This window comes from Kogia breviceps, chromosome 7 (genome assembly GCF_026419965.1).
Source record: "Kogia breviceps isolate mKogBre1 chromosome 7, mKogBre1 haplotype 1, whole genome shotgun sequence".
In the NCBI taxonomy this organism is placed as follows: Eukaryota; Metazoa; Chordata; class Mammalia; order Artiodactyla; family Physeteridae; genus Kogia; species Kogia breviceps.
The window spans coordinates 100,310,640-100,337,884 of record NC_081316.1 but is presented as its reverse complement, the minus strand read 5'-3'; the positions used below and the strand labels follow the sequence as shown (position 1 = coordinate 100,337,884).

Here is a 27,245-nt window from a genome sequence, read left to right as displayed (position 1 = left end):
AGTATATGTTTGGTCTGTGGTTTTGGTGGTGAAGGAGGTTTTGTCCTGTTTTGGCAAACTTGGAGGCAGGGAAAAAACAGATGGAAGACTCTCAGACACAGAGAAATGTGTCACAAAGAACAGGAGAAGAACACTAGGAAATGATTTAAAAACTTGTTTCTATAACATATAACGTTATATGAGATGTTATCATTGGAAGAAGCTGGGAGAAGAGTATATGGTACTACTCCTGAAACTTTTTGTGAGTCAAACTATTTCAGTATAGAAGTTAATAATAATTTAAAACATTTTAAAAGCCTGTGTTTACTTTTGTAGCTATATCCATATCCCTATCTATACCAATTTTACTACAGATCTTACTATTGATTTACAATTGGGGACTGGGAGGATCCAACCTGCTTATGCCACTAAGTACTCTGTGGCTTTGAATTGCTCACATGTCACATTCTCTATGTTTAAAAATATATATTTTAAACAGGTCTTTGAGACATAATTCACATGCCATGCAATTCATTCATTGTAAGGGTACTATTCAATGGTATAACCATATTCGCAAGAGTCGTATGACTATCACCCCCAAGAGAAATCCTGACCCATTAGCATTCACTCCCTTTTCTTCCACACACACCTTCCCGAAGTCCTAAAAAACTACTAATCTTTCCATCCCTATGGATTTGCCTATCCTAGATATCTCATATAAATGGAATCATACAATAAGTGATCTTTGGGAGTGACTTCTTTCACTTAGCATATTGTTTTGAAGGTTCATCCATGTTGTAGTATGTGTCAGTATTTCATTACTTTTTATTGCTGAATAATATTCCATTGTATGGATGTATCTCATTTTTTTAAACATCTTTTTTTGGAGTATAATTGCTTTACAATGGTATGTTAGTTTCTGCTTTATAACAAAGTGAATCAGCTATACATATACATATATCCCCATATGTCTTCTCTCTTGCATCTCCCTCCCTATCCCACCCCTCTAGTTGGTCACAAAGCACCGAGCTGATCTCCCTCTGCTATGTGACTGCTTCCCACTAGCTATCCATTTTATCTTTGGTAGTGTATATATGTCCATGCCACTCACTCACTTTGTCCCAGGTTACCCTTCGCTCTCCCCATGTCCTAAAGTCCATTCTCCAGTAGGTCTGCATCTTTTTTCCTATTTTGCCCTTAGGTTCTTCATGGCCATTTTTTTTTTTTTTGATACCATAGATATGTGTTAGCGTACGGTATTTGTTTTTCTCTTTCTGACTTACTTCACTCTGTATGACAGACTCTAGGTCCATCCACCTCACTACAAATAACTCAATTCATTTCTTTTTATGGTTCAGTAATATTTCATTGTGTATATGTGCCACATCTTCTTTATCCATTCATCTGTCGATGGACACTTAGGTTGCTTCCATGTCCTGGCTATTGTAAATAGAACTGCAATGAACACTGTGGTACATGACTCTTTTTGCATTATGGTTTTCTCAGGGTATATGCCCAGTAGTGGGATTGCTGGGTTGTATGGTAATTCTATTTTTAGTTTTTTAAAGAAGCACCACATTGTTTTCCATAGGGTCTGTATCAATTTACAGTCCTACCAACAGTGCAAGAGGGTTCCCTTTTCTCCACACCCACTCCAGTATTTATTGTTTCTAGATTTTTTGATGATAGCCATTCTGACCAGTGGGAGATGATATCTCATTGTAGTTTTGATTTGCATTTCTCTAATGATTAATCATGTTGAGCATCCTTTCATGTGTTTGTTGGCAATCTGTATATCTTCTTTGGAGAAATGTCTATTTAGGTCTTCTGCCCATTTTTGGATTGGGTTGTTTGTTTTTTTGATATTGAGCTGCATTAGCTGCTTGTAAACTTTGGAGATTAATCCTTTGTCAGTTGCTTCATTTGCAAATATTTTCTCCCATTCTGAGGGTTGTCTTTTGGTCTTGTTTATGGTATCCTTTGTTGTGCAAAAACTTTTAAGTTTTATTAGATCCCATTCGTTTATTTTTGTTTTTATTTCTGTTTCATTAGGAGGTGGGTCAAAAAAGATCTTCCTATGATTTATGTCATAAAGTGTTCTGCCTATGTTTCCCTCTAAGAGTTTGATAGTGTCTTGCCTTACATTTAGGTCTTTAATCCATTTGGAATTTATTTTTGTGTATGGTGTTAGGGAGTGTTTTAATTTCATTCTTTTACATGTAGCTCTCCAGTATTCCCAGCACCACTTATTGAAGAGGCTATCTTTTCTCCATTGTATATTATTGCCTCCTTTATCAAAGATAAGGTGACCATATGTGTGTGGGTTTATCTCTGGGCTTTTTATCCTGTTCCATTGATCTACATTTCTATTTTTGTGCTAGTACTATACTGTCTTCATTACTGTAGCTTTGTAGTATAGTTTGAAGTCAGGGAGCCTGATTCCTCCAGTTCCGTTTTTTGTTCTCAAGATTGCTTTGGCTATTCGGGGTCTTTTGTGTTTACATACAAATTGTGAAATTGTTTGCTCTAGTTCTGTGAAAAATGCCATTGGTAGTTTGATAGGCATTGCATTGAATCTGTAGATTGCTTTGGGTAGTAGAGTCATTTTCACAATGTTGATTCTTCAAATCCTATAATATGGTATATCTCTCCATCTGTTTGAATCATCTTTAATTCTTTTCATCAGTGTCTTATAATTTTCTGCACATAGGTATTTTGTCTCCTTAGGTAGGTTTATTCCTAGGTATTTTATTCTTTTTGTTGCAATGGTAAATGGGAGTGTTTTCTTAATTTCACTCTCAGATTTTTCATCATTAGTGTATAGGAATGCAATAGATTTTTGTGCTTTGAGTTTGTATCCTGCTACTTTACCAAATTCATTGATTAGCTCTAATAGTTTTCTGGTAGCATCTTTAGGATTCTCTATGTATAGTATCATGTCATCTATAAACAGTTACATCTTTGCTTCTTCTTTTCCAATTTACATTCCTTTAATTTCTTTTTCTTCTCTCATTGCTGTGGCTAAAACTTCCAAAACTATGTTGAATAAAAGTGGTGAGGGTGGGCAACCTTGACTTTTTCCTGATCTTAGTGGAAATGGTTTCAGTTCTTCACTACTGAGGATGATGTTGGCTGTGGGTTTGTCATATATGGCCTTTATTATGTTGTGGTAAGTTCCCTCTATACCTACTTTCTGTAGGGTTTTTATCATAAATTGGTGTTGAATTTTGTCGAAAGCTTTCTCTGCATCTATTGAGATGATCATATGGTTTTCTCCTTCAATTTCTTAATATGGTGTATCACATTCATTGATTTGCATATGTTGAAGAATCCTTGCATTCCTGGGATAAACCCCACTTGATCATGGTATATGATCCTTTTAATGTGCTGTTGAATTCTGTTTGCCAGCATTTTGTTGAGGATTTTTGCATTTATGTTCATCAGTGATATGGACCAGTAGTTTTCTTTCTTTGTGACACCCTTGTCTGGTGTTGGTATCAGGGTGATGGTGGCCTTGTAGAATGAGTTTGGGAATATTCCTCCCTCTGCTATATTTTGGAAGAATTTGAGAAGGATATGTGTTAGCTCTTCTCTAAATGTTTGATAGAATTGGCCTGTGAAGCCATCTGGTCCTGGGCTTTTTTTGTTGGAAGATTTTTCATCACAGTTCAATTTCAGTGCTTGTGATTGATCTGTTCATATCTTCTATTTCTTCCTGGTTCAGTCTCGGAAGGTTGTACATTTCTAAGACTTTGTCCATTTCTTCCAGGTTGTCCATTTTACTGGCATATAGTTGCTTGTAGTAATCTCTCATGATCCTTTGTATTACTGCAGTGTCAGTTACTTCTCCCTCTTCATTTCTAATCCCATTGATTTGAATCTTTTCCCTTTTTCTCCTGATGAGTCTGGCTAATGGTTTATCAATTTTGTTTATATTCTCAAAGAACCAGATTTTAGTTTTATTGATCTTGGCTATTATTTACTTCATTTCTTTTTCATTTATTTCTGATCTGATCTGTATGATTTCCTTCCTTCTGCTAACTTTGGGGTTTTTTTGGTCTTCTTTCTCTAATTTGGATGTATCTCATTTTATTTATCCATTCTTTTGGTGATAGGCATTTGGATTGTTTCCACTTTTTGGCTCTTATGATAAATGCTTCTATGAATATTCTTGCACATGTTTTTGTGTGGCATATGTTCTCATTTCTCTTGGGTAAATAGTTAAGAGTAGAATTATTGGATCATATGGTATCTCTATGTTTAACATTTTGAGGAGCTGCCAAACTTCTTTCTAAAGTGGCTGCATCATTTGATATTTCCACCAGCAGTATATGAGAGTACCAATTCTTCCACATCCTCACTGATATTTGTTATTATTTGCCTTTTTGATTATAGCCATCATAGTGGGTTTGAAATGGTATTTCACTATCACTAGTATTTGAATTTCCCATGATCACTAATGACACTGAGCATATTTTCATGTGCTTATTGGCCATTTGGCTCTCTTCACTGGAATAAGTCTGGTCAGACCTTTTGTCCATTTTTAAATTGGGGTGGTTATCTTTTTATTGTTGAGTTACAAGACTTCTTGGTATGTTCTAGATAGAAGTCCTTTATCAGATATATCATTTACAAGTATTTTCTCTCATTCTGTGGGTTGTCTTTTCACTCTCTTGATGGTATCATTTGCAGACACATCTCCTGAAGTCTCAGTATCTTCATGGGTATATGTCAAAAAATGTGGATTAAGTTTTTTTAAAGGTATTATGAGTAGAAGCTGAAACATTTCATTTGAGACTTGCCAGAAGTTGTCTGTGTTGCTGAAGATTAGACCCACTACTTCCTAGAGAAGCTTATTCCTTTGGTCTGGCAGGATCAATTAAATAGGCCCTTGAACTGCACAGGTATAAACCAAATCCTGACTCACTGCACTGACTTGACAGTTTTCTTAATGCTGAGGCTTTAAACAGAGAATCTGGGTTCTTTTAGTTAATGTAAGCTCCCGTGTTTTAGTCAAAGCAATGTCTTTGCAGATTTGATTTTGTTTATTTGGTAGTGGGGTGGGTGGAGAAAAATGTTTCCTGGCACTGTTTGCACTCTGCCTGTACTGTGGCTCTTTCTGACAGAGATGGATGGTGTTTGTGTATTTGTCTTAGAGTTGAGCATGAGAGATACACACAGAGAAAAGAAGTCATAGGGGCTGTTTTCACAGGAGGCCTTCTGCTCTTCTGGGCTCACCCAGTGTGGCTTTGGGATCCAGGTGCCAGTGCAGCACTGAATTGGACAGAGAAAGATTCTCTCCTCTCTGTAGTCTGGGAAATGGTGGCATTGAAGTCACAGGGGTGACATCCTTGGAACATACATTGGTGTTTCCACAAAAGCACATTCAGTATTAACCATAGTAACATTTCTTCATCAGCTTTGAGATCAGCACCCCAAGAGGAGATACAGAGGTGGGAAAGGGAGAGAGCAGAGCAGACAGCATGTGTTGACTGAAGATACAAAGTTGTGATGCATCCCAGGAACAACTGGGGTTTCCTTGGAGGGGGTGGAGTTTGAAGTTTAACAGTCAGCTGAGCCATTGTAACTTATGCCTTATGTACTGATGTAACTACAGCCATACCCTCAGGTCACCTTTAAAACAAGGGAGTTGGGTCAGGAGTCACTGACTGACAGCTGGGGCCAAATACAGTCACTCTGTGGACATAGTTGGTTTGATCAACACAACTTTTAATTAGATTTGAATTTAAATGCTATAAGGCACATTCATTCTCTATTTTGCCACAGACCCTACCACTCCCTATTTTTTTCACACCACCTGATTCACATGTTCATGTTACCTATCTAACCCCTGTGGATATTTGAGTTATTGAGCCCTTCATTATAGTCTCTCAAATGACTTTCTATTTCTGACATTCTGTGATTCAGAATGATCTTGGTAAGAGAGCATTGAGTATCCCTGCCCAGCTTGTGGACATACAAATTCAACCAGCAGTCCCTGTATTACCCTGGGGATACTTATGGTGGCTGATGGTCAACTGTGATCATGGAAGGTAATTGCTGCTTTACCACTTTTTACTGCCATTTTAATAATGAACTAATGGACCAAGAAGTGAGATATGGCCCAGAGAAAGCCGGTTTACATATCCTTTAGAAGACTGGTATACTAAGCAAGGACCAGTCCACTCCCTAACATCCAAACCTACCTCTAGGACAGGTTCCAGAACCAATGTTTAATTTACACCAAGTTTTGAATCCATGTCAGTTTCTCTGTTTCAGAAATTTCTCTTTGCCAGCCTCTCACCTCTAACAAATGTGTCCTTGGTGATTGATTGCATTTCAAATATCAGTGAGTAAGTGGCAAAGGCATCTTTGGGTCAGAGATGTTTTCCAAGTCTCTTGGAATTTCACCACACAGGAACTGTTTATTCTGTTTATCCAAAGGCCAACACTGAGAATTAAGAGGACATCACTTAATGAGAAAATAACTTCTTCTTGCAATGTTTTGTCTACCCCTCTAATAACAATATTATCAAATTATGGGTGGAATTCTATACATTTTGAACTCATTTTCATGCAATCATCTCTTATGATTTGAACTCCTAAGAGATCATACGGCAAACAGTATCATTCTGAATTTATAGAAGGAAGCTGAAGCACAGAAAAATTAAGACCTTGCTCAAAGATACTAATTGACATGTTGAAATATAAAACTTCATGAGTTCTCACACATAATACACTCAAATAAAATGTTTTTGGATAATTGAATTTACCTTAAACTCTTACTCATAAACAATATTTATATAAGACTCTTAATTCCTAGTTTTGTGCTTTTCCCCCTTCTATTTGTCCTCTTGATTTGGATGTCTGCAGACTGAGGCAGTAATTATGATAAGGAGAAAGCTGAACTAAGATACCCAAGCACAGTTCCTGTACCATCTTATGAAAAATTACTGAAGGGATGTCCTCAGAGGAGAGGTTAAGTGTGGTGGTGTTGAGAACTGCTGGCACGTAAAAAGTGTGATAAAATCAGTGTAGCACAGGAGAAGACGGTCTACCGTGAACTTGATCTAATAGACTCAAATCAAATAATATCCAAAGTTACACAAGTGAGATATAAGAACTGCAATCTCTGATCAAGATATTCCTGTGCAGATAAAACCTAGCCAAAGGTGCTGGTCATGGTTTGCATTAGCAATGCTACACTCGTAGGACAGAAGGGATTTAAAGAGTGCATCAGCTGAAATCATGTGAAGTTCAAAGCCAAGAGTAAGAAAACAATTAGAAACAGACATCTGCTTTACACAGCTTGACCAAAGAAAAGTGAAGATGGTTTACATAAGCAACAGGGCTCCCTGAAAGAAAGAAATATAGCTTTTGAGAAAATCTTCAGGGGAAATCATTTTTCCTAGGAAAGAGAGAATGCAGTATTTGAATGAGCATGGTAGGTAAGCACCTTGGAAGAATCCCAGAACCCCGAAGGATCTTCACACCACAGAGGGGTTTGTCTCTCCTGAGAGAATGGGCATGAGGAAGTTGGTTTGTATCTTGAGCTTGTGGTGCTGTTGTGAAGCTCAGTTGTTAACTTTAAATATGCCTCTAACTAACATTGAGAACTTTGATTCTGTGGTAATATTGACTGTTTACAATCATGAGACAGTGAATTCTAAGAAATTGTGCAACAATAGTAACTACGAACTATAACTAAGGGATAAAGCTCTTATTCAAAAGAAACAGATGGCTGGAAGAACAAACAGGAATCTCATTAGTGACTTTTCTAATTTATTTTCTTCTGCAGCAGCTCATCAGTTGAGAATCACTGTGTTAGGCAAAATGCATCTGAAAGATGTTATCAGGGCATGTCTTTTTATGAACTCATGTTCTGATTCTTGGTCACTCATTCATATCTAGGTTTGCTCCAGCACTTTTTAGTGGACCTTTTGTATTTCATTTAGACATGGTGCAAGGACTGGCAGGACAAGCCTGCCAAAGGTCTGTTTATGTGAGAGGCAGAACTCGCTCTAAGGAAAAAGAGAACTGAGCAGCAAGTGTTTAGCTAAAGGAGGTGCTGGGCAAGTGCAGAAATGGAAGAGAAGTTCTTAATTGAAATGTTTACCACTCAATTGTCTAATGACCCAACAACTATGGATTCACATCTGAGTCCCAGGTTTAGGGAGCTGCAATAAAAAATCAATAACAACCAAAAAAATTGGTTTGCTAGACTCTCCATGGGCTATTGAGAGCACAAGGCGTCAGCAAAACAGTGCCAGCAGAAACAGAAGACAGCACCCTTGTTGCTGACGTAAGTGTCCCTGAAGTGGTGGGAGTTTGTTGTGGGGAGGAGACAGTAAGCAGACACAGTGGGGATGTTGATGAGAATCAGCTCTCTCCTGGCATCAGCAGCAGTCAGAGATGGAGCACCAGGGCCTTGGGCACAGAGACCAGCCCTGCCCAGTTTATGGCTGAGACAGAGGCCCTGAAGGTGATGGCATAAGCCATCAGCATAACTGTTCCTTTATCATTGGCAGCAATGCAAATCATCATTACTATGGTCCAGGGCAGAGGGAAATGTGGGGAAGGACAGGGACAGGCATGAGCTAGCCAAAGCTTGTGCTTTCCCAGAGCTGTATGGGAAGAATTTCAAGGGCATCCGCCTTCTTGAAGGTTGACAATTGAACATATCCTAAGAAACTCTGTTTTGTCACTGTAATCTCACTGTAGTAACAGGTAGGTGAGGGCTGAGGGACCTCAGATGATAAAACAGAGGAAGACAGAATGAAGAATGGGTGTTTCCCCTTGGCTGAATCTTGCCCCTAAAATGGTTTGATTTTGTTTGGAAGTATTTGTTTTTCAAATCATTTGGCAAGAAAGGATCTCTTTTGGATTCAGGTGGTGAGCAATTCCTTCCTTCTGCTGACTGCAGGAAAGAAACTTTGAAGCAAGAGGGAAAAAAGTCTGGAAGATGGGGAGTATGTTGTAATTCCAAACTTTGGTAGCACAGAAGGAAAGAATCAGCTTTGAGAGTGGAAAAAGAAAAGCAGGTCACTTAGCACATTAGCTTTAGGTTCACAGAAATAGTGGAAAAGAGAAGAAGGGGGTGAATTATGATAAGGGAGAGTATTTGGATCCAGGAGAAAGCAGCCATGACTAGAGAGAAGTCTGGTGGAGAGCCACAGAAAAGTTTGGGGAGTAAAGAGAAGATACAGTCAACACATTAGGCAAAAGATATACAATCTTTTTAAATTTCAATCAAGAGGAAAGAGCTTCTTAGCTTGTGAGAGAAGCTAGTTACAATTGCTTCCCCTCCCCAAATAACTGAGGCTTAATATGACAGGATATAGGAGGGATTAGAGGAAGAAGTGGTTATTGGCTTTAATGAGACCTAGGAGTAGGAAGAAAAGGGAGAGTCCTTGTGGGAGGTTTTGAGAGCTGAGGTCCCATCTTAGTCATGTTTCTGGTCTTGGGGCCTGGCACAATCCCAGCATGTAGTTGGCACTTAACAAAATAGTCATTTCTAAGGTTATATGCTTCGAAATAGAATCAGCAAATGGTGTTTGCATATTTCTTCTTCCTCCCTTTTTTTCTGAGTAAGTTTTTTAAAAATTTGTTTTTAGTTCCAAGGTATATTTTTCTCATTGCAACATGAACAGATAAACATTTTTTTTTAATTTTCTTTATCCTCTCCCTTTCTTCTTTGGTCACCATAAGTTCATTTCCTATGTCTGTGGATTTATTTCTGTTTTGTATATAAGTTAATTTGTACCATATTTTAGATTCCACATTTAAGTGATAACATATGATATTTGTCTTTTTCTGTCTGAATTACTTCACTTAGTATGATAACCTCCAGGTCCATCCTTGTTGCTGCAAATGGCATTATTTCATTCTTTTTTATGGCTGAGTAATATTTCACTATCTATATCTATATCTATATATCTATATATATCTAACTATCATATCTTCTTTATCTATTCATCTGTTTATAGACACTTACCTTGCTTCCATGTCTTGGTTATTGCAAATAGTGTTGCTATGAACATTAATAATAAATGCTGGAGAGGGTGTGGAGAAAAGAGAACCCTCCTACACTGTTGGTGGGAATGTAAATTGGTGCAGCCACCATGGAAAACAACATGGAGATTCCTCAAAAAACTAAAAATAAAGCTACCATATGATCCAGGTATCCTACTCCTGGGCATGCATCCAGAAAAATGAAAGCACCATTTACAACAGTCCCTCTTTCTTTTCCACATATTTAGTGTCATAGTGTGGAAAATAATTGCAGTTTCTTACATTCTTCATAGAATATTGATATTTGCTTTAATTTGTATGAGTTTTTCAGGCACTATTTACTTTTGATTATACTCAGAACAAATTTAGGTCTGTTCTTTGTGAATGCAATAAATGCAAATGCAATAAATTTTAGTCTTTGATAAAATAAAACTAGCCTTGTTCTATTTTTAGGCACATCATAGGTTTTGTCAGCAAAGGGAAGGAACAACTCTTGCTAAAGGATAAAATGCCTGGAAACTTTTTGTTAAAATTCAATGAAAACCACCTTGGAGGAATAACTTTCTCCTGGGTGGACCATTCTGAAAATGGTATACAGTCACTATTATTTATTCATGTGAAATTAGTATTGAGTTTTGTTATTGGTATTTCCATCTTTAAAAGTGAGTGGCCTGCTGGAGAGGGTGTGGAGAAAAGGGAATCCTCTTGCACTGTTGGTGGGAATGTAAATTGATACAGCCACTATGGAGAACAGTATGGAGGTTTCTTAAAGAACTAAAAATAGAACTACCATACAACACAGCAATCCCACTACTGGGCATATACCATGAGAAAACCATAATTCAAAAAGAGTCATGTACCATAATGTTCATTGCAGCTCTATTTACAATAACCAGGACATGGAAGCAACCTAAGTGTCCATTAACAGATGAATGAATAAAGAAGATGTGGCACATATATACAATGGAATATTACTCAGACATAAGAAGAAATGAAACTGACTTATTTGTAGTGAGGTGGATGGACCTAGAGTCTGTCATACGGAATGAAGTAAGTCAGAAAGAGAAAAAGGTCATGAACAACCTAGGGGCCAATTGGGAACAAACACACAGACCTACTAGAGAATGGATTTGAGGATACAGGGAGGGTGAAGTGTAAGCTGGGACAAAGTGAGAGAGTGGCATGTACATATATACACTACCAAACGTAAACTAGATAGCTAGTGGGAAGCATCCACATAGCACAGGAAGATCAGCTCGGTGCTTTGTGACCACCTAGAGGGGTGGGATAGGGAGGGTGGGAGGGAGGGAGATGCAAGAGGGAAGAGATATGGGGACATATGTATATGTATAACTGATTCATTTTGTTATAAAGCAGAAACTAACACACCATTGTAAAGCAATTATAGTCCAATAAAGATGTTAAAAAAAAGAACAAAAAAAAAGTTATACAACAGAAACTAACACAACATTGTAAAGCAATTATACTCCAATAAAAATCTTAAAAACAAAAAATCCAGAAAAACCCATAAAACAAAACAAACAAACAAAAAAAGTGAGTGTCCTGTTGTTCTGTTTATCATGTGTTCAGTGGGTTTGAATATTGGTTGTTAAAATTGTTCCAGATGAGGGTAGCATGCATTTCTCACAGCCTATGTAGGCTTCCTCTATCACATGGCAATCTGTGCTGTCCACACTGCAAAGAAAGGCTGACATCATTTTATAACCAGTGACAGGAAGAGAATGTGGGCAGGAAGAATGGCCACAAAGAATGCCTTCAGGAACCTGAATATTCCCCTGCTTTCTGCTTTGGCAGGAGAAGTGAGATTCCACTCCATAGAACCCTAAAACAAAGGCCTGTTGTCTGCTCTGCTGTTTGCTGACATCTTTTGAGACTACTACGAGGTCATTATGGCTGAAAACATTCCTGAAAACCCTCTGAAGTACCTCTATCCTGACATGCTCAAAGACAAAGACTTCAGTAAACACTACAGCTCCCAGTCATGCAAAGGTTGGGTTCTTTCTGTTTGCTTTCTTCTTCAAGATTTTGGAAAGTAACTTCTCATTGCAGTAAGGTAAATGAAGTTCCTCTTTTTATATTTATTTTGATCCTTATAAGATCTAAGGGGTATGTAAAGGTCAAAGCCTTAGAAATGAAGTGCTGTGTCAGCAGTTTCTGAAAATGTTTGGTGGGGGAGTATCCAGCTCTACTACTACTAGAAGAGTAGTTAGTAATCAGTATCTGTAACCAGATACCATGGCCATGGGAGCCTCTCAGCCACGGTAGTTTCGGTTTTCTCCTTCCTAAAGCAGGAGTGGTACTGACTTCACTTCTATGCCCTGTTATCTCTTTAAGCTGAAGTGATTCAACTGAGCCACATTCCCCATCAGACCTTCTTCCCACGTCTCCAGGTGTATATGCAGTGCTGAGAGTCCCACAGCAATTGAAACTGCAATATGTTTCCTTTCTTTTCATTGCTGTCAATGTCCTTGGGCATTTCTGGTGAAGCAAAGATGGTGTGTGAATCAAAGGGGGTGAAGATCTGCCTTAGGCTTGACAGTCATCCCCTTAGATACCTCACAGGATGTTTCAGATGGAAAGAAACTTTGACGCCATCCAGACAAGGTGGAGATGGGGGAGAGGTTAGAGGGGTATGATAACATTTTGATTCCCAATGCTCTGGTTTCTAAAAAGTATAAGCTGAGGTAGTTCAGCTTCCTAGTTAAACAGGTATTCCAGACTATTAGTACCTCAATGGATAATTTGGGCCATTGAATGAAGCAAATAGTTCTTTTTTAAAAACTGAAGTATACATACAATATTATATTAGTTTCAGGTGAACAACATAGTGGTTCAATATCTATGTATATTACAAATCGATCACCATGATACGTCTAATAACCATCTGTCCCTATAGAAAGTTACTGTAGTATTACTGACTATATTCCCCTATGCTATGCATTATAACCCCATGACTTATTTATAAAATTGAAAATTTGTACCTTTTGATCCCCTTTACCTATTTTGCCCACTTCTCCACCCCCTTCCTTTTGGTGACCACCAGTTTGTTCTTTGTATCTATGAGTCTGTTTCTGTTTTGTTTGTGTATTTTGTTTTTAGATTCCACATATAAGTGAAATCATACAGTAATTGTCTTTCTCTGTCTGACTTATTTCACTTAGCATAATACCCTCTAGGTCCATCCATGTTGTCACAAATTGCAAGATTTTATTATTTTAATGGCTGAGTAATGTTCCATTTTGTGTGTGTGTGTGTGTGTGTGTGTGTGTGTGTGTGTGTGTGTGTGTGTGTATATATATATATATATATATATATATAAATATACCACATCTTTATCCATTCATCTGTTGATGAGCAGTTAGGTTACATTCATATCTTATCTATTGAAAATAATTATGTAATGAACATAAGGGTGCATACATATTTTCAAATTGGTCTTTTCATTTTCTTTGGATAAATATCCAGAAGAAGAATTGATGAATTGTTGGTAGTTCTAGTTTTAATGTTTTGAGGAATCTCCCTACTGTTTTCCATAGTAGCTATAGAAATTTACATTCCTACCAACACTACCAACAGTGCACAAGAGTTCCCTTTTCTCCACATCATCATCAATACTTGTTATTTTTTGTCTTTTTGATAATAGCCATTCTGACAGTTGTGAGGTAATATCTCGTTGTGGTTTTAATTTGCATTTCCCTGATGATTAGTGGTATTGAGCATTTTTTCGTGTATCTGTTGGCCATCTGTATGACTCCTAGGAAAAAGTTCTATTCAGGACCTCTGCACATTTTTTAAATTGAATTTTTTTTTTTTGATATTGAGTTGTGAGTTCTTTATATATTTTGGATATTCCCTTCTCAGATATATCATCAGCAAATATCTTCTCCCTTTCACTACATTTCATTTTAATTTTGTTGATAGTTTCCTTCACTGTGTAAAAGCTATTTAGTTTGACGTAGCCACATTTGTTTATTTTTGCTTTTGTTGCCCATGAGGAGGCAGATCCAAAAAAATATTACTAAGACTAATGTCAAAGAGCATACTACCTGTATTTTCTTCTAATAGTTTTATGGTTTCAGATTTTAAATTAGACCTTTAATCCATTTTGAGCTTATTTTTGTATATGGTGTGAGAAATGTTCTAGTTTAATTCTTTTACATGTAGCTGTCCAATTTTCCCAACACCACTTATTGAAGAAACTGTCTTTTCCACACTGTGTATTTTTGGCTCCTTTGTCATAAATTAATTGACCATATAACTGTGGGTTTATTTCTTGGCTCCCTATTCTGTTCCACTGAACTATGTGTATGTTTTTGTGACAGTACCATACTGTTTTGATTACTATGGCTTTGTAGGATAGTTTGAAACCAGGAAACATGAGATATCCAGCTTTGTTTTCCTTTCTTCAGATTGCTTTGGCTATTTGGATTCTTTTGTGGTTCAATACAAATTTTAGGATTATTTGTTTCAGTTCTGTAAAAAATGTCATTGATAGGGATTGCATTGAACCTGTAGATTGTTCTGGGTAGTATGAAGATTTTAGCAACATCAATTCTTCCAACTGGTGAACAGGGTATATCTTTCTATTTATTTGTGTTTTCTTCATGTTCTTTCACTGATATCTTAAAGCCTTCGGAGTACAGGTCTTTCACCTAACTGGTTAAATTTATTCCTAGATATTTCATTAATTTTGATGCAATTGTAAATGGGATTTTTTTTTAATTTCTCTTTCTGATAGTTTGTTATTATTGTATAGAAACATAACAGATTTCTGTATATTGGTTTCATATCCTGCAACTTTACTGAATTCGCTTGTTCTAACAGTTTTTTGGTGAAGTCTTTAGACTTTTCTATATGAAGTATCATAACGTCTGCAAATGCTGATTGTTTTACTTCTTCCTTTCCAATTTGATGTGTTTTATCTCTCTTTTCTTGTTTAATTGTTGTGGGTAGAACTTCTAATATGATATTGAATAAAAGTGGTGAGAGTGGACATCTTTGTTATGTTCCTGATCTTAGAGGGAAAGCTTTCATCTTCTTACCATTGAGTATTATGCTAGCTCCAGGCTTGTCATATATGCCCTCTATCATATTGAGGTATGTTCCCTCTGTTCCCACTTTGTTGAGCATTTAGTCATAAATGGATATTGAATTTTGTCAAAAACTTTTTCTGTATCTCCTGAGATGATCATATTATTTGTATTCTTTGTTGTGTTAATGTGGTGTATCACATTGGTTGTTCTGTGGATATTGAACAATCCCTGGAATAAATTCCACTTGCTCATGGTGTATGAACCTTTTAATGATCCTTTGAATTTGGTCTGCTAATTTATTTTGAGGATTTTTAAATCTATGTTCATCAGGGATATTGTCCTGTAATTTTTTTTCTTTTTTTGTTTTGTTTTGTTTTGTTATCTCTTTATCTGGTTTTGGTATCAGGGTAATGTAGGACTCATAGAGTGAGTTTGAAAGCATTCTTCCTCTTCAATTTTCAGGAATAATTTGATAAGAATAGGTAGAAATCAGTAGGTGAAGCTCTTTGGTCTTTCTTGGACTTTTGTTTTTTGGGAATTTTTTGACTACTTATTCAATTCCACCACTAGGTATTGGTCTGTTCAGATTTTCTATTTCTTCCTGATTTAGTCTTGGAAGATTGTTTCTAGGAATTTATTCACTTCTTCTAGATTGTCCAATTTGTTGGTATACAATTGTTTGTGGTGATTTCTTATGATCTTTTCTATTTTTGTGGTGTATCTTGTAACTTCTCCTCTTTCATTTCTGATTTTACTTCTTTGGGCTCTCTCTTTTTTCTTGATGAGTCTGCTTAAGGTGTATAAATTTTGTTTATCATTTCAAAGAACCAGCTCTTAGTTTCATTAATCCATTCTTTTTTTTCTCTATTTCAATTATTTCTGCTCCAATCTTTATTATTATTTTTTCCTATTAACTTTGGGCTTTATTCTTTTTTCCTTAGTTTCTTAAGCTGTAAGGGTGGATTGCTTATTTGAGATTTTTCTTGTTTCCTGAGGTAGGCTTGTATTGATATAAACTTTTTTCTTATAACTGCTTTTCCTGCATTCCATAGATTTTGAATCATTCTGCTTCCATTTTCATTTGTCTCCAGGTATTTTTTATTTCCTCTTATTTCTTCAGTGACCCATTGGTTGTTTATAGCATAATTTTTAGCCTCCATGTGTTTGTGTTTTTCTTGTAGTTTTTTTGTTCGTTTGTTGGTTTTTTAGTTGATTTCTAGTTTCATACTGTTGTGGTCAGAAAAGATGCTTGATATGACCCTAATCTTTTTCAGTTTGTGAGACTTATTTTATGACCTAGCATGTGATCTATCCTAGAGAATATTCCATGTGCACTTGAAAAGAATGTGTATTCTGCAGTTTGGGGTGTAATGCTTTGTATATATCCATTAAGTTCATCTGATATAATGTGTCCTTTAACACCACTGTTTCTTTATTATCTGTCCATATGATTACCCATCCATTGATGTAAATGAGGTGTTATGGTCCCCTACTAGTATTTATTACTGTAAATTTCTCGCTTTACGTCTGTTACTATTTGCTTTATGTATTTAGATGCTCCTCTGTTGTGAGCATAGATATTTACAAATGTTATATCCTCTTGTTGGATTGATCCCTGTATCATTGTGCAATGTCCTTCTTTGTCTCTTGTTACATTCTCTGTTTTAAAGTCTATTTTGCCTGCTATATGTATTACTACCCTTGCTTTCTTTTTTCCCATTTGCATAGAATATATTTTTCCATCCTTTCACTTTCAGTGTGTGTGTCTTTAGATCTGAAGTGAGTCTCTTGTAGGCAGCATATATATGGGGTTTTTAAAAAAAATCCGTTCAGCCACCCTATGTCTTTTGTTCAGAGCATATAGTCCATGTACATTTAAAGTAATTGATAGGTATGTATTTGTTTCTCCTCTCTTCCTTTCTTCATCTCCTGTTCTCTTCACGTGTGATTTGATGATTTTCTTTAGTGCTATTTTTGTATTTTGTATTATTTTCTCTTTATTTTTTGGTATATCTTTATATTTTGTATATTTTTTGTGTTATTTTTTGATTTTTGGTTACTATAAGGTTCATATATAACAACATATACATATATATATATATATATATATATATATATATATGTAGGTTTATTTTAAGTTGGTTGCTTAAGTTTGAGTGTATTCTAAAAGCACTACATTTTTACTCTCCCTTCCCAAGTTTTATGTTTTGACATTCCTATTTTATATCTTTTTATTTTGTGTATCACTTAACTAATTATTTTAGAGATATAATTTTACTACTCATGTATTTTAACTCTCAAACTAGCTTTGTAGGTGGTTAATCCAATACCTTTACTATATGTTTGCCTTTACCAGTGAGTTTTTTTCTTTCAAAATTTTCTTGTTTCTAGTAATGGTCTCTTCTGTTGAAAAAGGTCCTTTTAACATTTCTTGTAAGGCCAGTTTATTAGTGAGGATCTACTCCTTTAGCTTTTGCTTGTCTGGGAAACTGTATCTCTCCTTCAATTCTGAATGATAACCTTGCTGGGTAGTGTATTTTTGGTTATAAGCGTTTTCTTTTCAGTACTTTGATTATATCATGCCAATCCCTTTTGGTCTGTAAAGTTTCTCTTGAAAAATCAGCTGATAGTCTTATGGGGGGTTCCATAGTATGTAACTGCAGGCATACCTGATCTGATAGCAAACATGGCTACTAAAAGAGTAATGAGTACATAGCATACAGGTATATCTTGAAGATATTGTGTGTTTGGTTCCAGACCACCACAATAAAGTGAATATTGCAATAAAGCAGCTCACAGGAATTTTTTGGTTTCTCAGTGCATATGAAAGTTAGATTAGACTACTGTAGTCTATTAAGTGTGCAATAGCATTATGTCTAAAACAATGTACATACCTTGATTAAAAATACTTTATGCTAAAAATGCTATCATCTGAGCCTCCAGCGAGTTGTAATCTTTTTCCTGCTGAAGGATCTTGTCTTGATGTTCACAGCAGCTGACTGATCAGGGTGTGATTGCTGAAGGCTGGGGTGGTGGTGGAAATTTCTGAAAAAAATACAACCATGAAGTTTGCTGTATTATTTGACACTTCCTTTCATCAACAATTTCTTGGTAGCATGCAATGCTGTGTGATAGAATTTTACCCACAGTAGAACTTCTTTCAAAATTAGAGTCAATCCTCTCAAACCCTAAGCTGCTTTATTAACTAAGTTTATGTAACATTCTCAATCCTTTGTTGTCATGTCAACAATCTTCATAATGTCTTCACCAGGAGTAGATTTCATCTCAAGAAACCACCTTCTTTGCTCATCAGTGGAAAACAACTCTTCATCCATGAAAGTTTTATCATGATATTGCAGCTAATTCAGTCACATCTTCAGGCTTCACTTCTAATTCTACTTCTCTTGCTATTTGTACCACATCTGCAATTACTTCCACCACTAAAGTTTTGAACCCCTCAAAGTCATCTATGAGGGTTGGAATCAACTTCTTCCAAACTCCTGTTGATGTTGATATTTTGACCTCTTCCCATGAATGATGAATGTTTTTTAATGACATCTAGAATAGTGACTTCTTTACAGAAGGTTTACAATTGACTTTGCCTGGATCCATCGGAGGAATCACTATCTATGGCAGCTATAGCCTTAGAAAATGTATTTCTTGAATTTCTTAAGATTATACTTGAAAGTTGCAGAATGGATGTTGTGTTATCAGCCATAAAAACAACATTAATCTCATTGTACATCTCTATCAGAGCTCTTGGATGATCAGGTATATTGTCAATGAACAGTGATGTTTTGAAAAAACTACTTTTTTTCTGAGCAGTATGTCTCAACAGTGGGCTTAAAAGATTTATTTACTAAACCATCTTGTAAACAGATGTGCTGTCATCCAGACTTTGTCATCCATTTATAGAGCACAGGCAGAGTAGATTTACCATAATTCTTAAGTGCCCTAGGATTCTTGGAATGGTAAATGAGCATTGGCTTCAACTTAATGTCACCCACTGCATTAACCCTTAACAAGAAAGTCAGCCTTTCCTTTGAAGATTTGAAGTCAGGTATTGACTTCTGCTCTCTATCTGTGAAAGTCCTAGATGGCATCCTCTTCCAGTATAAGGCTATTTCATCTATATTGAAAATATGTTGTTTAGTGTAGCCACCTTCATTGAGTATCTTAGTTAGATCTTCTAGAAACTTGCTGCAGCTTTTACATCAGCACTTGCTGCTTCAACTTGCAGTTTTATATTATGGAAACAGCTTCTTTCCTTAAACCTTATGAATCAAACTCTGCTAGCTTCAAACTTTTCTTCTGAAGCTTTTTCACCTATTACAGCCTTCACAGAATTTAAGAGAATTAGGGCCTAGCTCTGGATTAGGCTTTGGCTTAAGGGAATGTTGAGGCTGATTTGATCTTCCAACCAGACCACGAAAACTTACTTCATATCAACAATAAGGTTGTTTCACTTTCTTATCATTTATCTGTTCACTTGGAGTATCACTTTAAATTTTCTTCAATAACTTTTCCTTCGCATTCACAGCTTGGCTAATTGGCACAAGAGGCTTAGTCTTTGGCTTCTCTCAGTTTTTGACATGCCTTCCTCACTAAGCTTAATCATTTTAAATTTTTTTTCTGGTACGTGGGCCTCTACTGTTGTGGCCTCTCCCTTTTCAGAGCACAGGCTCCGGATGCGCAGGCTCAGTGGCCATGGCTCACAGGCCCAGCTGCTCTGCGCCATGTGGGATCTTCCCAGACCGGGGCATGAACCCGTGTCCTCTGCATCAGCAGGTGGACTCTCAACCACTGCGCCACCAGGGAAGCCCTCTAATTTTTTATTTAATGTGAGAGACATGCAAATTTTCTTTGCACTCTAATACTTAGAGGTCATTGTAGGGTTATTAACTGACTTAATTTCAATACTGTTGTGTCTCAGGGAATAGTGAGACTCAAGGAGAGGAAGAGAGACAGGGGAACTGCTGGTATGTGGCACAGTCAGAACAATCATTATATTTGTCAATTAAGTTCACTGTTTTTTATGAATGTGGTCCTTGGCACCCCAAAACAAAATAGAAACATCAAAGATCACTGATTACAGATCACCATAAAAAATAACAGTGAAAAAGTTTGAAACATTGTGAGAATTACCAAAATGTAACAGGGAGATGTGAAGTGAGCAAATGCTGTTGGAAAAATGGTGCTGATAGACTTGCTCAATGCAGGGTTGCCATACACCTTCAGTATGTAAAAAATGCAATATCTGTGGAGTGCAATAAAGTGATGCATAGTAAAATGAGGTTGTTTTCCTCTTTATCTTTTGACATTTAATTATAATGTGTCCTGGTGTGGGTCTCTTGGGAGTCATCTTCTTTGGGATTCTCTGTGCATCCTAGACTTGGATGTCTGTTTCCCTCCCCAGGTTAGGGAAGTTTTCAGCCATTATTTCTTCAAATAAGTTTTCCGTCCCTTTCTCTGTCTCTTCTCTTTCTGGAATCTCTATAATGCAAATGTTAGTATGCTTGATGTTGTCTCCGAGGTCTCTTAAACTATCCTTATTCTGTAATTTTTTTTTTTTTTTTTTTTTTTTTTTTACTGTGTCACTTAGGAGATTTACACCATACTGCTTTCCAGACTGCAGATCCGTTCTTCTGTACCATCCAATCAGCTCTTCATTCCCTCTAGTGTGTTTTCCATTATAGTTATTGTATTATTCCGTTCTGATTTGTTCTTTTTTATATTTTTCTATTTCTTTGTTGAAGTTGTCACCAAGTTCCGTGAACATCTTTATAACTATTACTTCAAACTCTTTATCGGATAAATTGCTTATTTCTGTATCATTTAGTTCTTTTTTTTTCTGTGTTTTTGTCCTGTTTTTTTCATTTGTAAGGTATTCCTTTGTCTCCTCATTTTGCATAACTCTTTGTTTTCTTCTCTGTGTTAGGTATATCACATGTTGCCCAGTCTTGAAAGAATATATCAGGCTATATTTACTTTATATAAAAGGTATTCTGTGAGGCCCAATGGCACAATCTTCCCAGTCACTACAGCCAGGTTCTCCAGAGGTATCACCAGTGTGGGCTGCATGTGTCCTCCTGTTGTGGTTTAGCCACAATTGCTGCAAGTACACCAGTAGGTGGGGTTGGCCCCCAGACTGGCTGTCTGTGAGGCCTGGCACCAAGTGCTATAGATACCCTGCTGGGTGGGGCTGGCCCCTGGCCCAGCTGGCTGAGAGGTCCAGCTGCTGATGTGTGGTGCTAGCCCCCCAAAGGTGGGGTTGCTTTGAAGGGGCACCAGTGCTGGTCAAGGTCACTTGCCCAAACTTTTATTTTAGATTTGTCATTTAGAGTTGGGAGTCTGTGATGTCCACTGAAATGGACAGGAGAAATAAACTTCATTAATCAACTAAGTTCCTCATCATTGGTCCTTCTAATTGTTACCTGATGTCAAACTTAAGTAGCCTAATAACTGTAAACAGATGTGCTGAACACAATGAAAAACTTTTATAGCTAGGATCAAAGAAAACACCGTTTTTCTGTGTCCTCTATCTCCTGACGTACATGGATCCTGAGTGGGCAAATGACTAAGAGGAAGGGTAAGCAAACTGTCCAGGCCCATAAGACCATACTGGATGTTAAGTCATCATTAAAGAAGTAGTTATATCATGTGAAAACCCCTGGAGTAACTTGAATTCCAGCTATGTCAGGTGATCTTGAGAATGTCATCTAACTTCCCTAAGTATTGGTTTCTTCATCTTCAGTGAAGTCGGAGTAGTTGAATCCTGTGATCCTGATTAGCACTAAGTAGCTACTATATTTATGGGTGCTCTCCAAAGTTAGAAGAATTAGTGCACTTTTGATTATTGATTATTTACTGTAATATTTAACCTTATTTTTAAATATGGGTAGCCTCTAACATGTGCTTTCAGCCAGATATTAGGATGCATCAGGAAAGATGTAAAGATGGAGAGAAAGGCTTTTTATTAAGAAGAACCCTTTCTGTGGTCAGTTTAATGAGGATGAGAAAAAAGAGATAATGCTTTCATATGTATTTCTTATCTATATGCAAAAGTTACTTGAGACAGTTTAATGAAGAACATGTACATATATGTTTATATGTGTTTACACATATATAAATATATATATATATATATATATATATATCCACAGATAGATCTATCTCTAGATGGATTTTATTTTGATGAAAGAAAGACTTATTCATTCATTCAACAAATATTTACTGAGTATTAGCAGCATACCAGATGCTGTACTAGGTCTTGGGTTATAAAATAAACAAAGTTCATAGAGCTTCTAAGATATAAGGGAGAAAGAGAGTCTTCTTTTAGTAACATTTATAGAATGCCACTACAATTGTTACTAATCATTGTCAACCCTTATAAGTGAAAGAACAGGAAAAATAAAGACTTTGATTTAGTTAATGGGTCAGCAAGTAAGTCTTTTGGTGACTATAAAGAGGAGAGAATAATGTAGATGTTTGAGGAGAGTCGTGGAAGATGGAAACAATCATTTATAGGAGAGAAAAGTGACTATGGTATGAACAATGATTGTGAGGTGGTGTTGAGAAGAGTACTGGAGACCATGCATTAAGAGCAAGATATTAATTAACTATGCTGGAAGCAGAGAAGTTAAATGGTAAGAATGGTCCAGGAGAATTATCAATAATTAGGAAATAATTAATCTGATTGCAAGTGCAAAACAACCCAACCCAACCTGGCTTAAACAGTGGCTGCATTAGCTAAAGAACTGAAAATACAAATGTAAGGCTGTCTGCAATAAAATTTGATAGTGGGGATCAAATGATGTCACTAGGGTCTGATGTTTCTCAGATCTGCATCCTCTGGGTTGGCTCCATTCTGAAATAGACAACTCTAACTCTAGCAGAAACTCCTCCCTTTTCCTGATCCCTCAGACAGAAGCCCTGGCATTCACTCTGATTGGGCCTGATGGGTTGAGTCATGTATCTATTCCTGAATCTGTCATTGGGGCCAGAATGAATAAAGTCCATGGATTGGCTTGAGTACTAGTAAAATGTTCTACCTGCAGCATCATGGACCAAGTGGTGGCAGGGGTAGCTCCCCAGAGGAAAATTTTCATTTAGAGAAAGATAAATTGATACTAGGCAGCAAAAACAAGTGTCTTTCTCTGAGATTTTTCAAAGTAAGCATGGTTAAACGAAAGCCCCAGAGGTGAGGGTTTCAAAGGAAAACATGGGTAAATGATTAAAGATTGATGGGCTATGGGTCTGTGTCAGATAGGAAACAAAGTGGAAAAAAGTAGAGCCATATCAAGATGGGAGATCCTGGTGAGGCTGAAGAATATCTGCATTGGAATTAAGGGAGTAAGAACTGTGTGGTCACTGGATGCAAATCTATAAAGGAGAGGCAATTCCATTCCAGAATGTAGCTGTGGGAGAGTTTTAGCTGGGCTTGTCATGGAAATCAGTGCCTGAAGCAAGAGCTTGTGTTTAGATGGTTTATTTTTGGATTATTTTATTCAATGCTAGGGATCAGGAGTGCGAGACTGGGGAGAGCACATAGGGAAGGTGGGAAATGAATGCAAGAGTATGTTAGTGAATAAATTAGTTCTTACTATGGTGCTTGATCCTGGTTTTTTTTTTTTTTTTTTTTTCTTTAAGGATTATATACAGTATGTCCAAAAAACAGTCTATCTAGAGGAAAAATGGGAGAAGAATTTATCCAATAGCTACCACTGACAATTTGTTGGGGATTGCCTCTTGAACCCTTGTTAACTTGTTAACTCTTGTTAACTCCTCTCTATTTATTGGTTGTGCATGAAAGGAGACAATAGTGTTTCCTTGGGCATCACTCAATAAAGTCCACGGTACACATCTGAGGAGGGGCATTGTCAGTGCAAAGTGGGTCAAAGCCTGCCTGGAACAGATTGTCTTACCTCTGTCTAGAGTCAAAGGTAAGGCCAAAAGCAGGTTAGCAAACAAAAAGCAAAGGATAAAAGTCCACTCTTTACACCATTCACCATTCAGATCTGGGGCAACTCAGATCTTTATCCCCAAGATGTCTAAGTCCTTAAGTCGCCTTGCCATTTTTGAGTTTTGGATACTACAGTTCTCTATCTACTATCATCATTGGGTATGGACCACTGGTCATAGATTCACCACAAAGAATCTCTTGAGTTCCCTGTCCCCATTGTGCTTATCAAGGTAATCAGGGTTGATTATACTCACTAATATTTTTTTTTTTGCCCATTGGTCCACCAGTATGAGGAACCCAAAGAGAGCAGTTGGAAGTCATAACTTGAGATCCTTTAACATCCCTTAGTGGGAGTGTCCCTTCCCACTCCCATCTCAACAACTAGGACATGTAATCTGGGAGAATCCAAGTGTGTGGGGATGGGAAGCAGTAACCATATGTGGGTCTCTGGGAGTAATGATTAGAAGGGCTGATCTTATATTCACTCCTCGATTTCAGATGATGTGAATTGTACATTCTAACAATTGGGTATCCAACACCATATATCAACTGGTGGTTCAGTGCATATACTGCGTCTTGGGGGGATAGCACCCAAACACTGTGGAGAGTTGTCCTGGAGTCAGTGCCTTAGCTAAGCCTTTAATAGGCCATTTCATGATTCTAGGTCAGCTGAATTCACAGGATGAAGGTTTGTGGTAAAACCAGAGTATCCTGCAATCATTCATCCACTGTTACAACTTCTTTACTAAAAATTTGTTCTGAATTAAGGTCCAACATCCCATACTGGTAAATTAGACATCCTATTAATTTCTTGGGTGTGGTACTAGCAGAGGTATTGAGGGAAACAGTGTAAACCTATACCCAGCGTAGTATAATCAGTTCCATAAGGATGTTTGATTGTCCTTTTCAGGGTAAAAGTGCTGTGATATAATCAACCTGCCTCCAGGGACTGGTTTCATCGTGGGATGATACCATGTAGAGGGTTTAGTGTCGTCTCTGCTGCTGGCAGTTTGGGCACTCAGTTGTGACAGTAGCTAGATCAGCCTTGGTAAGAGGGAGTCTGTGTTGTTGGGTATAGCCTCCATCCACACATGCCCATTTTGCAAGCCCTGGGGTGGCTGATATTCACAGGACAAGCATCCTGTTCATCTGGTTGTTAAGTACCTCCTCTCTGGTGGGCATTAATGTGAGGCAGCTACAAAGATCTACATACTTTGTGCTCACTCCTATCAGTCCATTCATAAATCTCTTTCCCAGAATTCCTTGTCTCTCATCTTTCAATCTCACTCCTTCCAGACTCTAATTAACCGAAAAAGTCATTTACATGTACATCCATGTACATGTACATGTACATCCCAACCTCAGGCCACTTTGCCCTCCACACAAAGTAAATGAACAACTTTACTACTTGAAACTTTACCCAGTGATAGGATTTCTCTTTGCTATTGATCATGTGAGTCATCTCTGAGTGCAACTAAATGCAGGGGCAGTCCTCTTTTGGCTAGCACCAATGTAATAATCTCATTCATGTACACATCAGCCCAAATAGTTTTCCTCCTTTGTCAGTTGGTCATAGGGACCCCATGTGAGGACATAGGTAGGTGACATGGAAATATGAGTCTACTTTCTCAAGATTCTTACCTGGGCTCCTTGGACCTGCCGAGGTCCAATCCTGACTTTACCATTCCTATTGTGTGATATATTACTGCTGTGTTCACTCAACCTTATGACATAGTGGATCTGATAATACTAGATCATGATGAATAGCTCCAAATATACTAGGGCCTGTAGCTTGGCAGAATCTGCTAGCTCTCTGACCAGAAGGATGGCCCTGCTCCAGAACTCTAGGGTTTTTTGGTTTTCCACTGGGGTGTGACAGAGATTCCAACAACATCTCTGTGTACCACAGAATCCTTAGCATCGTGGGATCTGCTGGCTCATAGGCCCAAATAATAAGTATGCAACTTAACAAATTCGTACAAGCAAATACTCCTGTGAAACACCAAGATCAAGGAATAAAACATCGGCTGACACTAAATTTTAAGAGAATTTGTCAGGTGAATTCTTACACTGAGGAATATAAGAGCAATCATATGCTGAAGAAATCACAGAAACTCTCTTTACATGGCTGTTTTTTACATTCACTCTGAATAAACACTAAGAATGTAGTGTTGCATTCTGAGGCTCTTTTATGGTGAGTAAATGAATAAAGCACAGTGCCTACCTTTATGGAGCTTGTAGTCTAATAGGGGAGACAGGTATTAATCATTAATCATTATGCAAATGAATATTAGATTGTTTCTTCTCCCTCAGGTTCTCAGCCTTCTGTCAGCTTGATGTCATCTTCTCAGCCCAGCCAGTTAGGGTTATGACCACAGATTTGTCCCATACTTCTGGTTCCTTTAGTCTTGGCATCCAGCCTTTCTCTTCATGGTAAATGGACTTCTGCTTTCTTATACAAGCTCTGGCTGACTCCCCACCTCTGGCTCCCAGGCCTTCTAAAGTCTTGGGAAGAAACAACCTGCTCCAGCTTAGTTCCTGGTGGAGCCCAATCCCCACTTCTAGCCACTGGGCTCTTATAGGTGGATTGGAGGCAGCAGGGACAGCAATGTCCCAGAGGCTGTCCTGACACAAGAGTGACCTCACTCTCAGAGGCTGTAGTTTAGTTGAGCTACAGCATTTAGAGTTGAGCAGAGCAGCAGATGCAGTGTCCTTCCCAAGCTGGTCCTGCTGTATGGTTTGGGGCAGATCTCCTGGAAGATTGGTCTCAAGGCTGCTCCTTCAGCCTCTTCTTAAATTCTGGGAATTACCCAAAATCTAAAATTAATCCCTTGTCTGCTTAAAATGGAGCCTGCCATTTGCAACTAGGAACACAAAACCATATGCATGGTGGGACCATTGGTGAGTCAGAGTCATGGAATGCCAGAATCAGAAGGAACACTTAGACATTTGACAGACTAACTGCTCCACACCCAACTTGATTTCCTGAACCATTCTAGCTCCTACAATTCATTTTCCACAGAGCAGACAGGAGGATTTCTAAAACAGTTACATCAGATCATATAATTTACTTGTTTAAGTTCTGTTTAAAACCCTAGAAAAAAATCCAAACTCCTTAACATAGCTACGAAACCTCATATGCCCTAGGCTCTGCCTACCTCTTTGACTTTATGTCCTACCACTCTTACCACTCTTCCCATAGTGGTCATCCTTCCTGGCACCTGAACATGCCAAACACA

General features: G+C 37.5%; 1 long non-coding RNA gene across 1 annotated transcript; it reads right to left on the bottom strand.

Moving 5' to 3' along the window:
* LOC136794588 (uncharacterized) lies at positions 1-26,681 on the bottom strand. Its single transcript, XR_010841573.1, has 3 exons — positions 26,231-26,681; positions 17,939-18,089; positions 1-58 (listed from the first exon to the last, which is right to left on the bottom strand). It is a non-coding gene; the product is annotated as an uncharacterized lncRNA (long non-coding RNA).
* Positions 26,682-27,245: the final 564 nt, after the last annotated feature.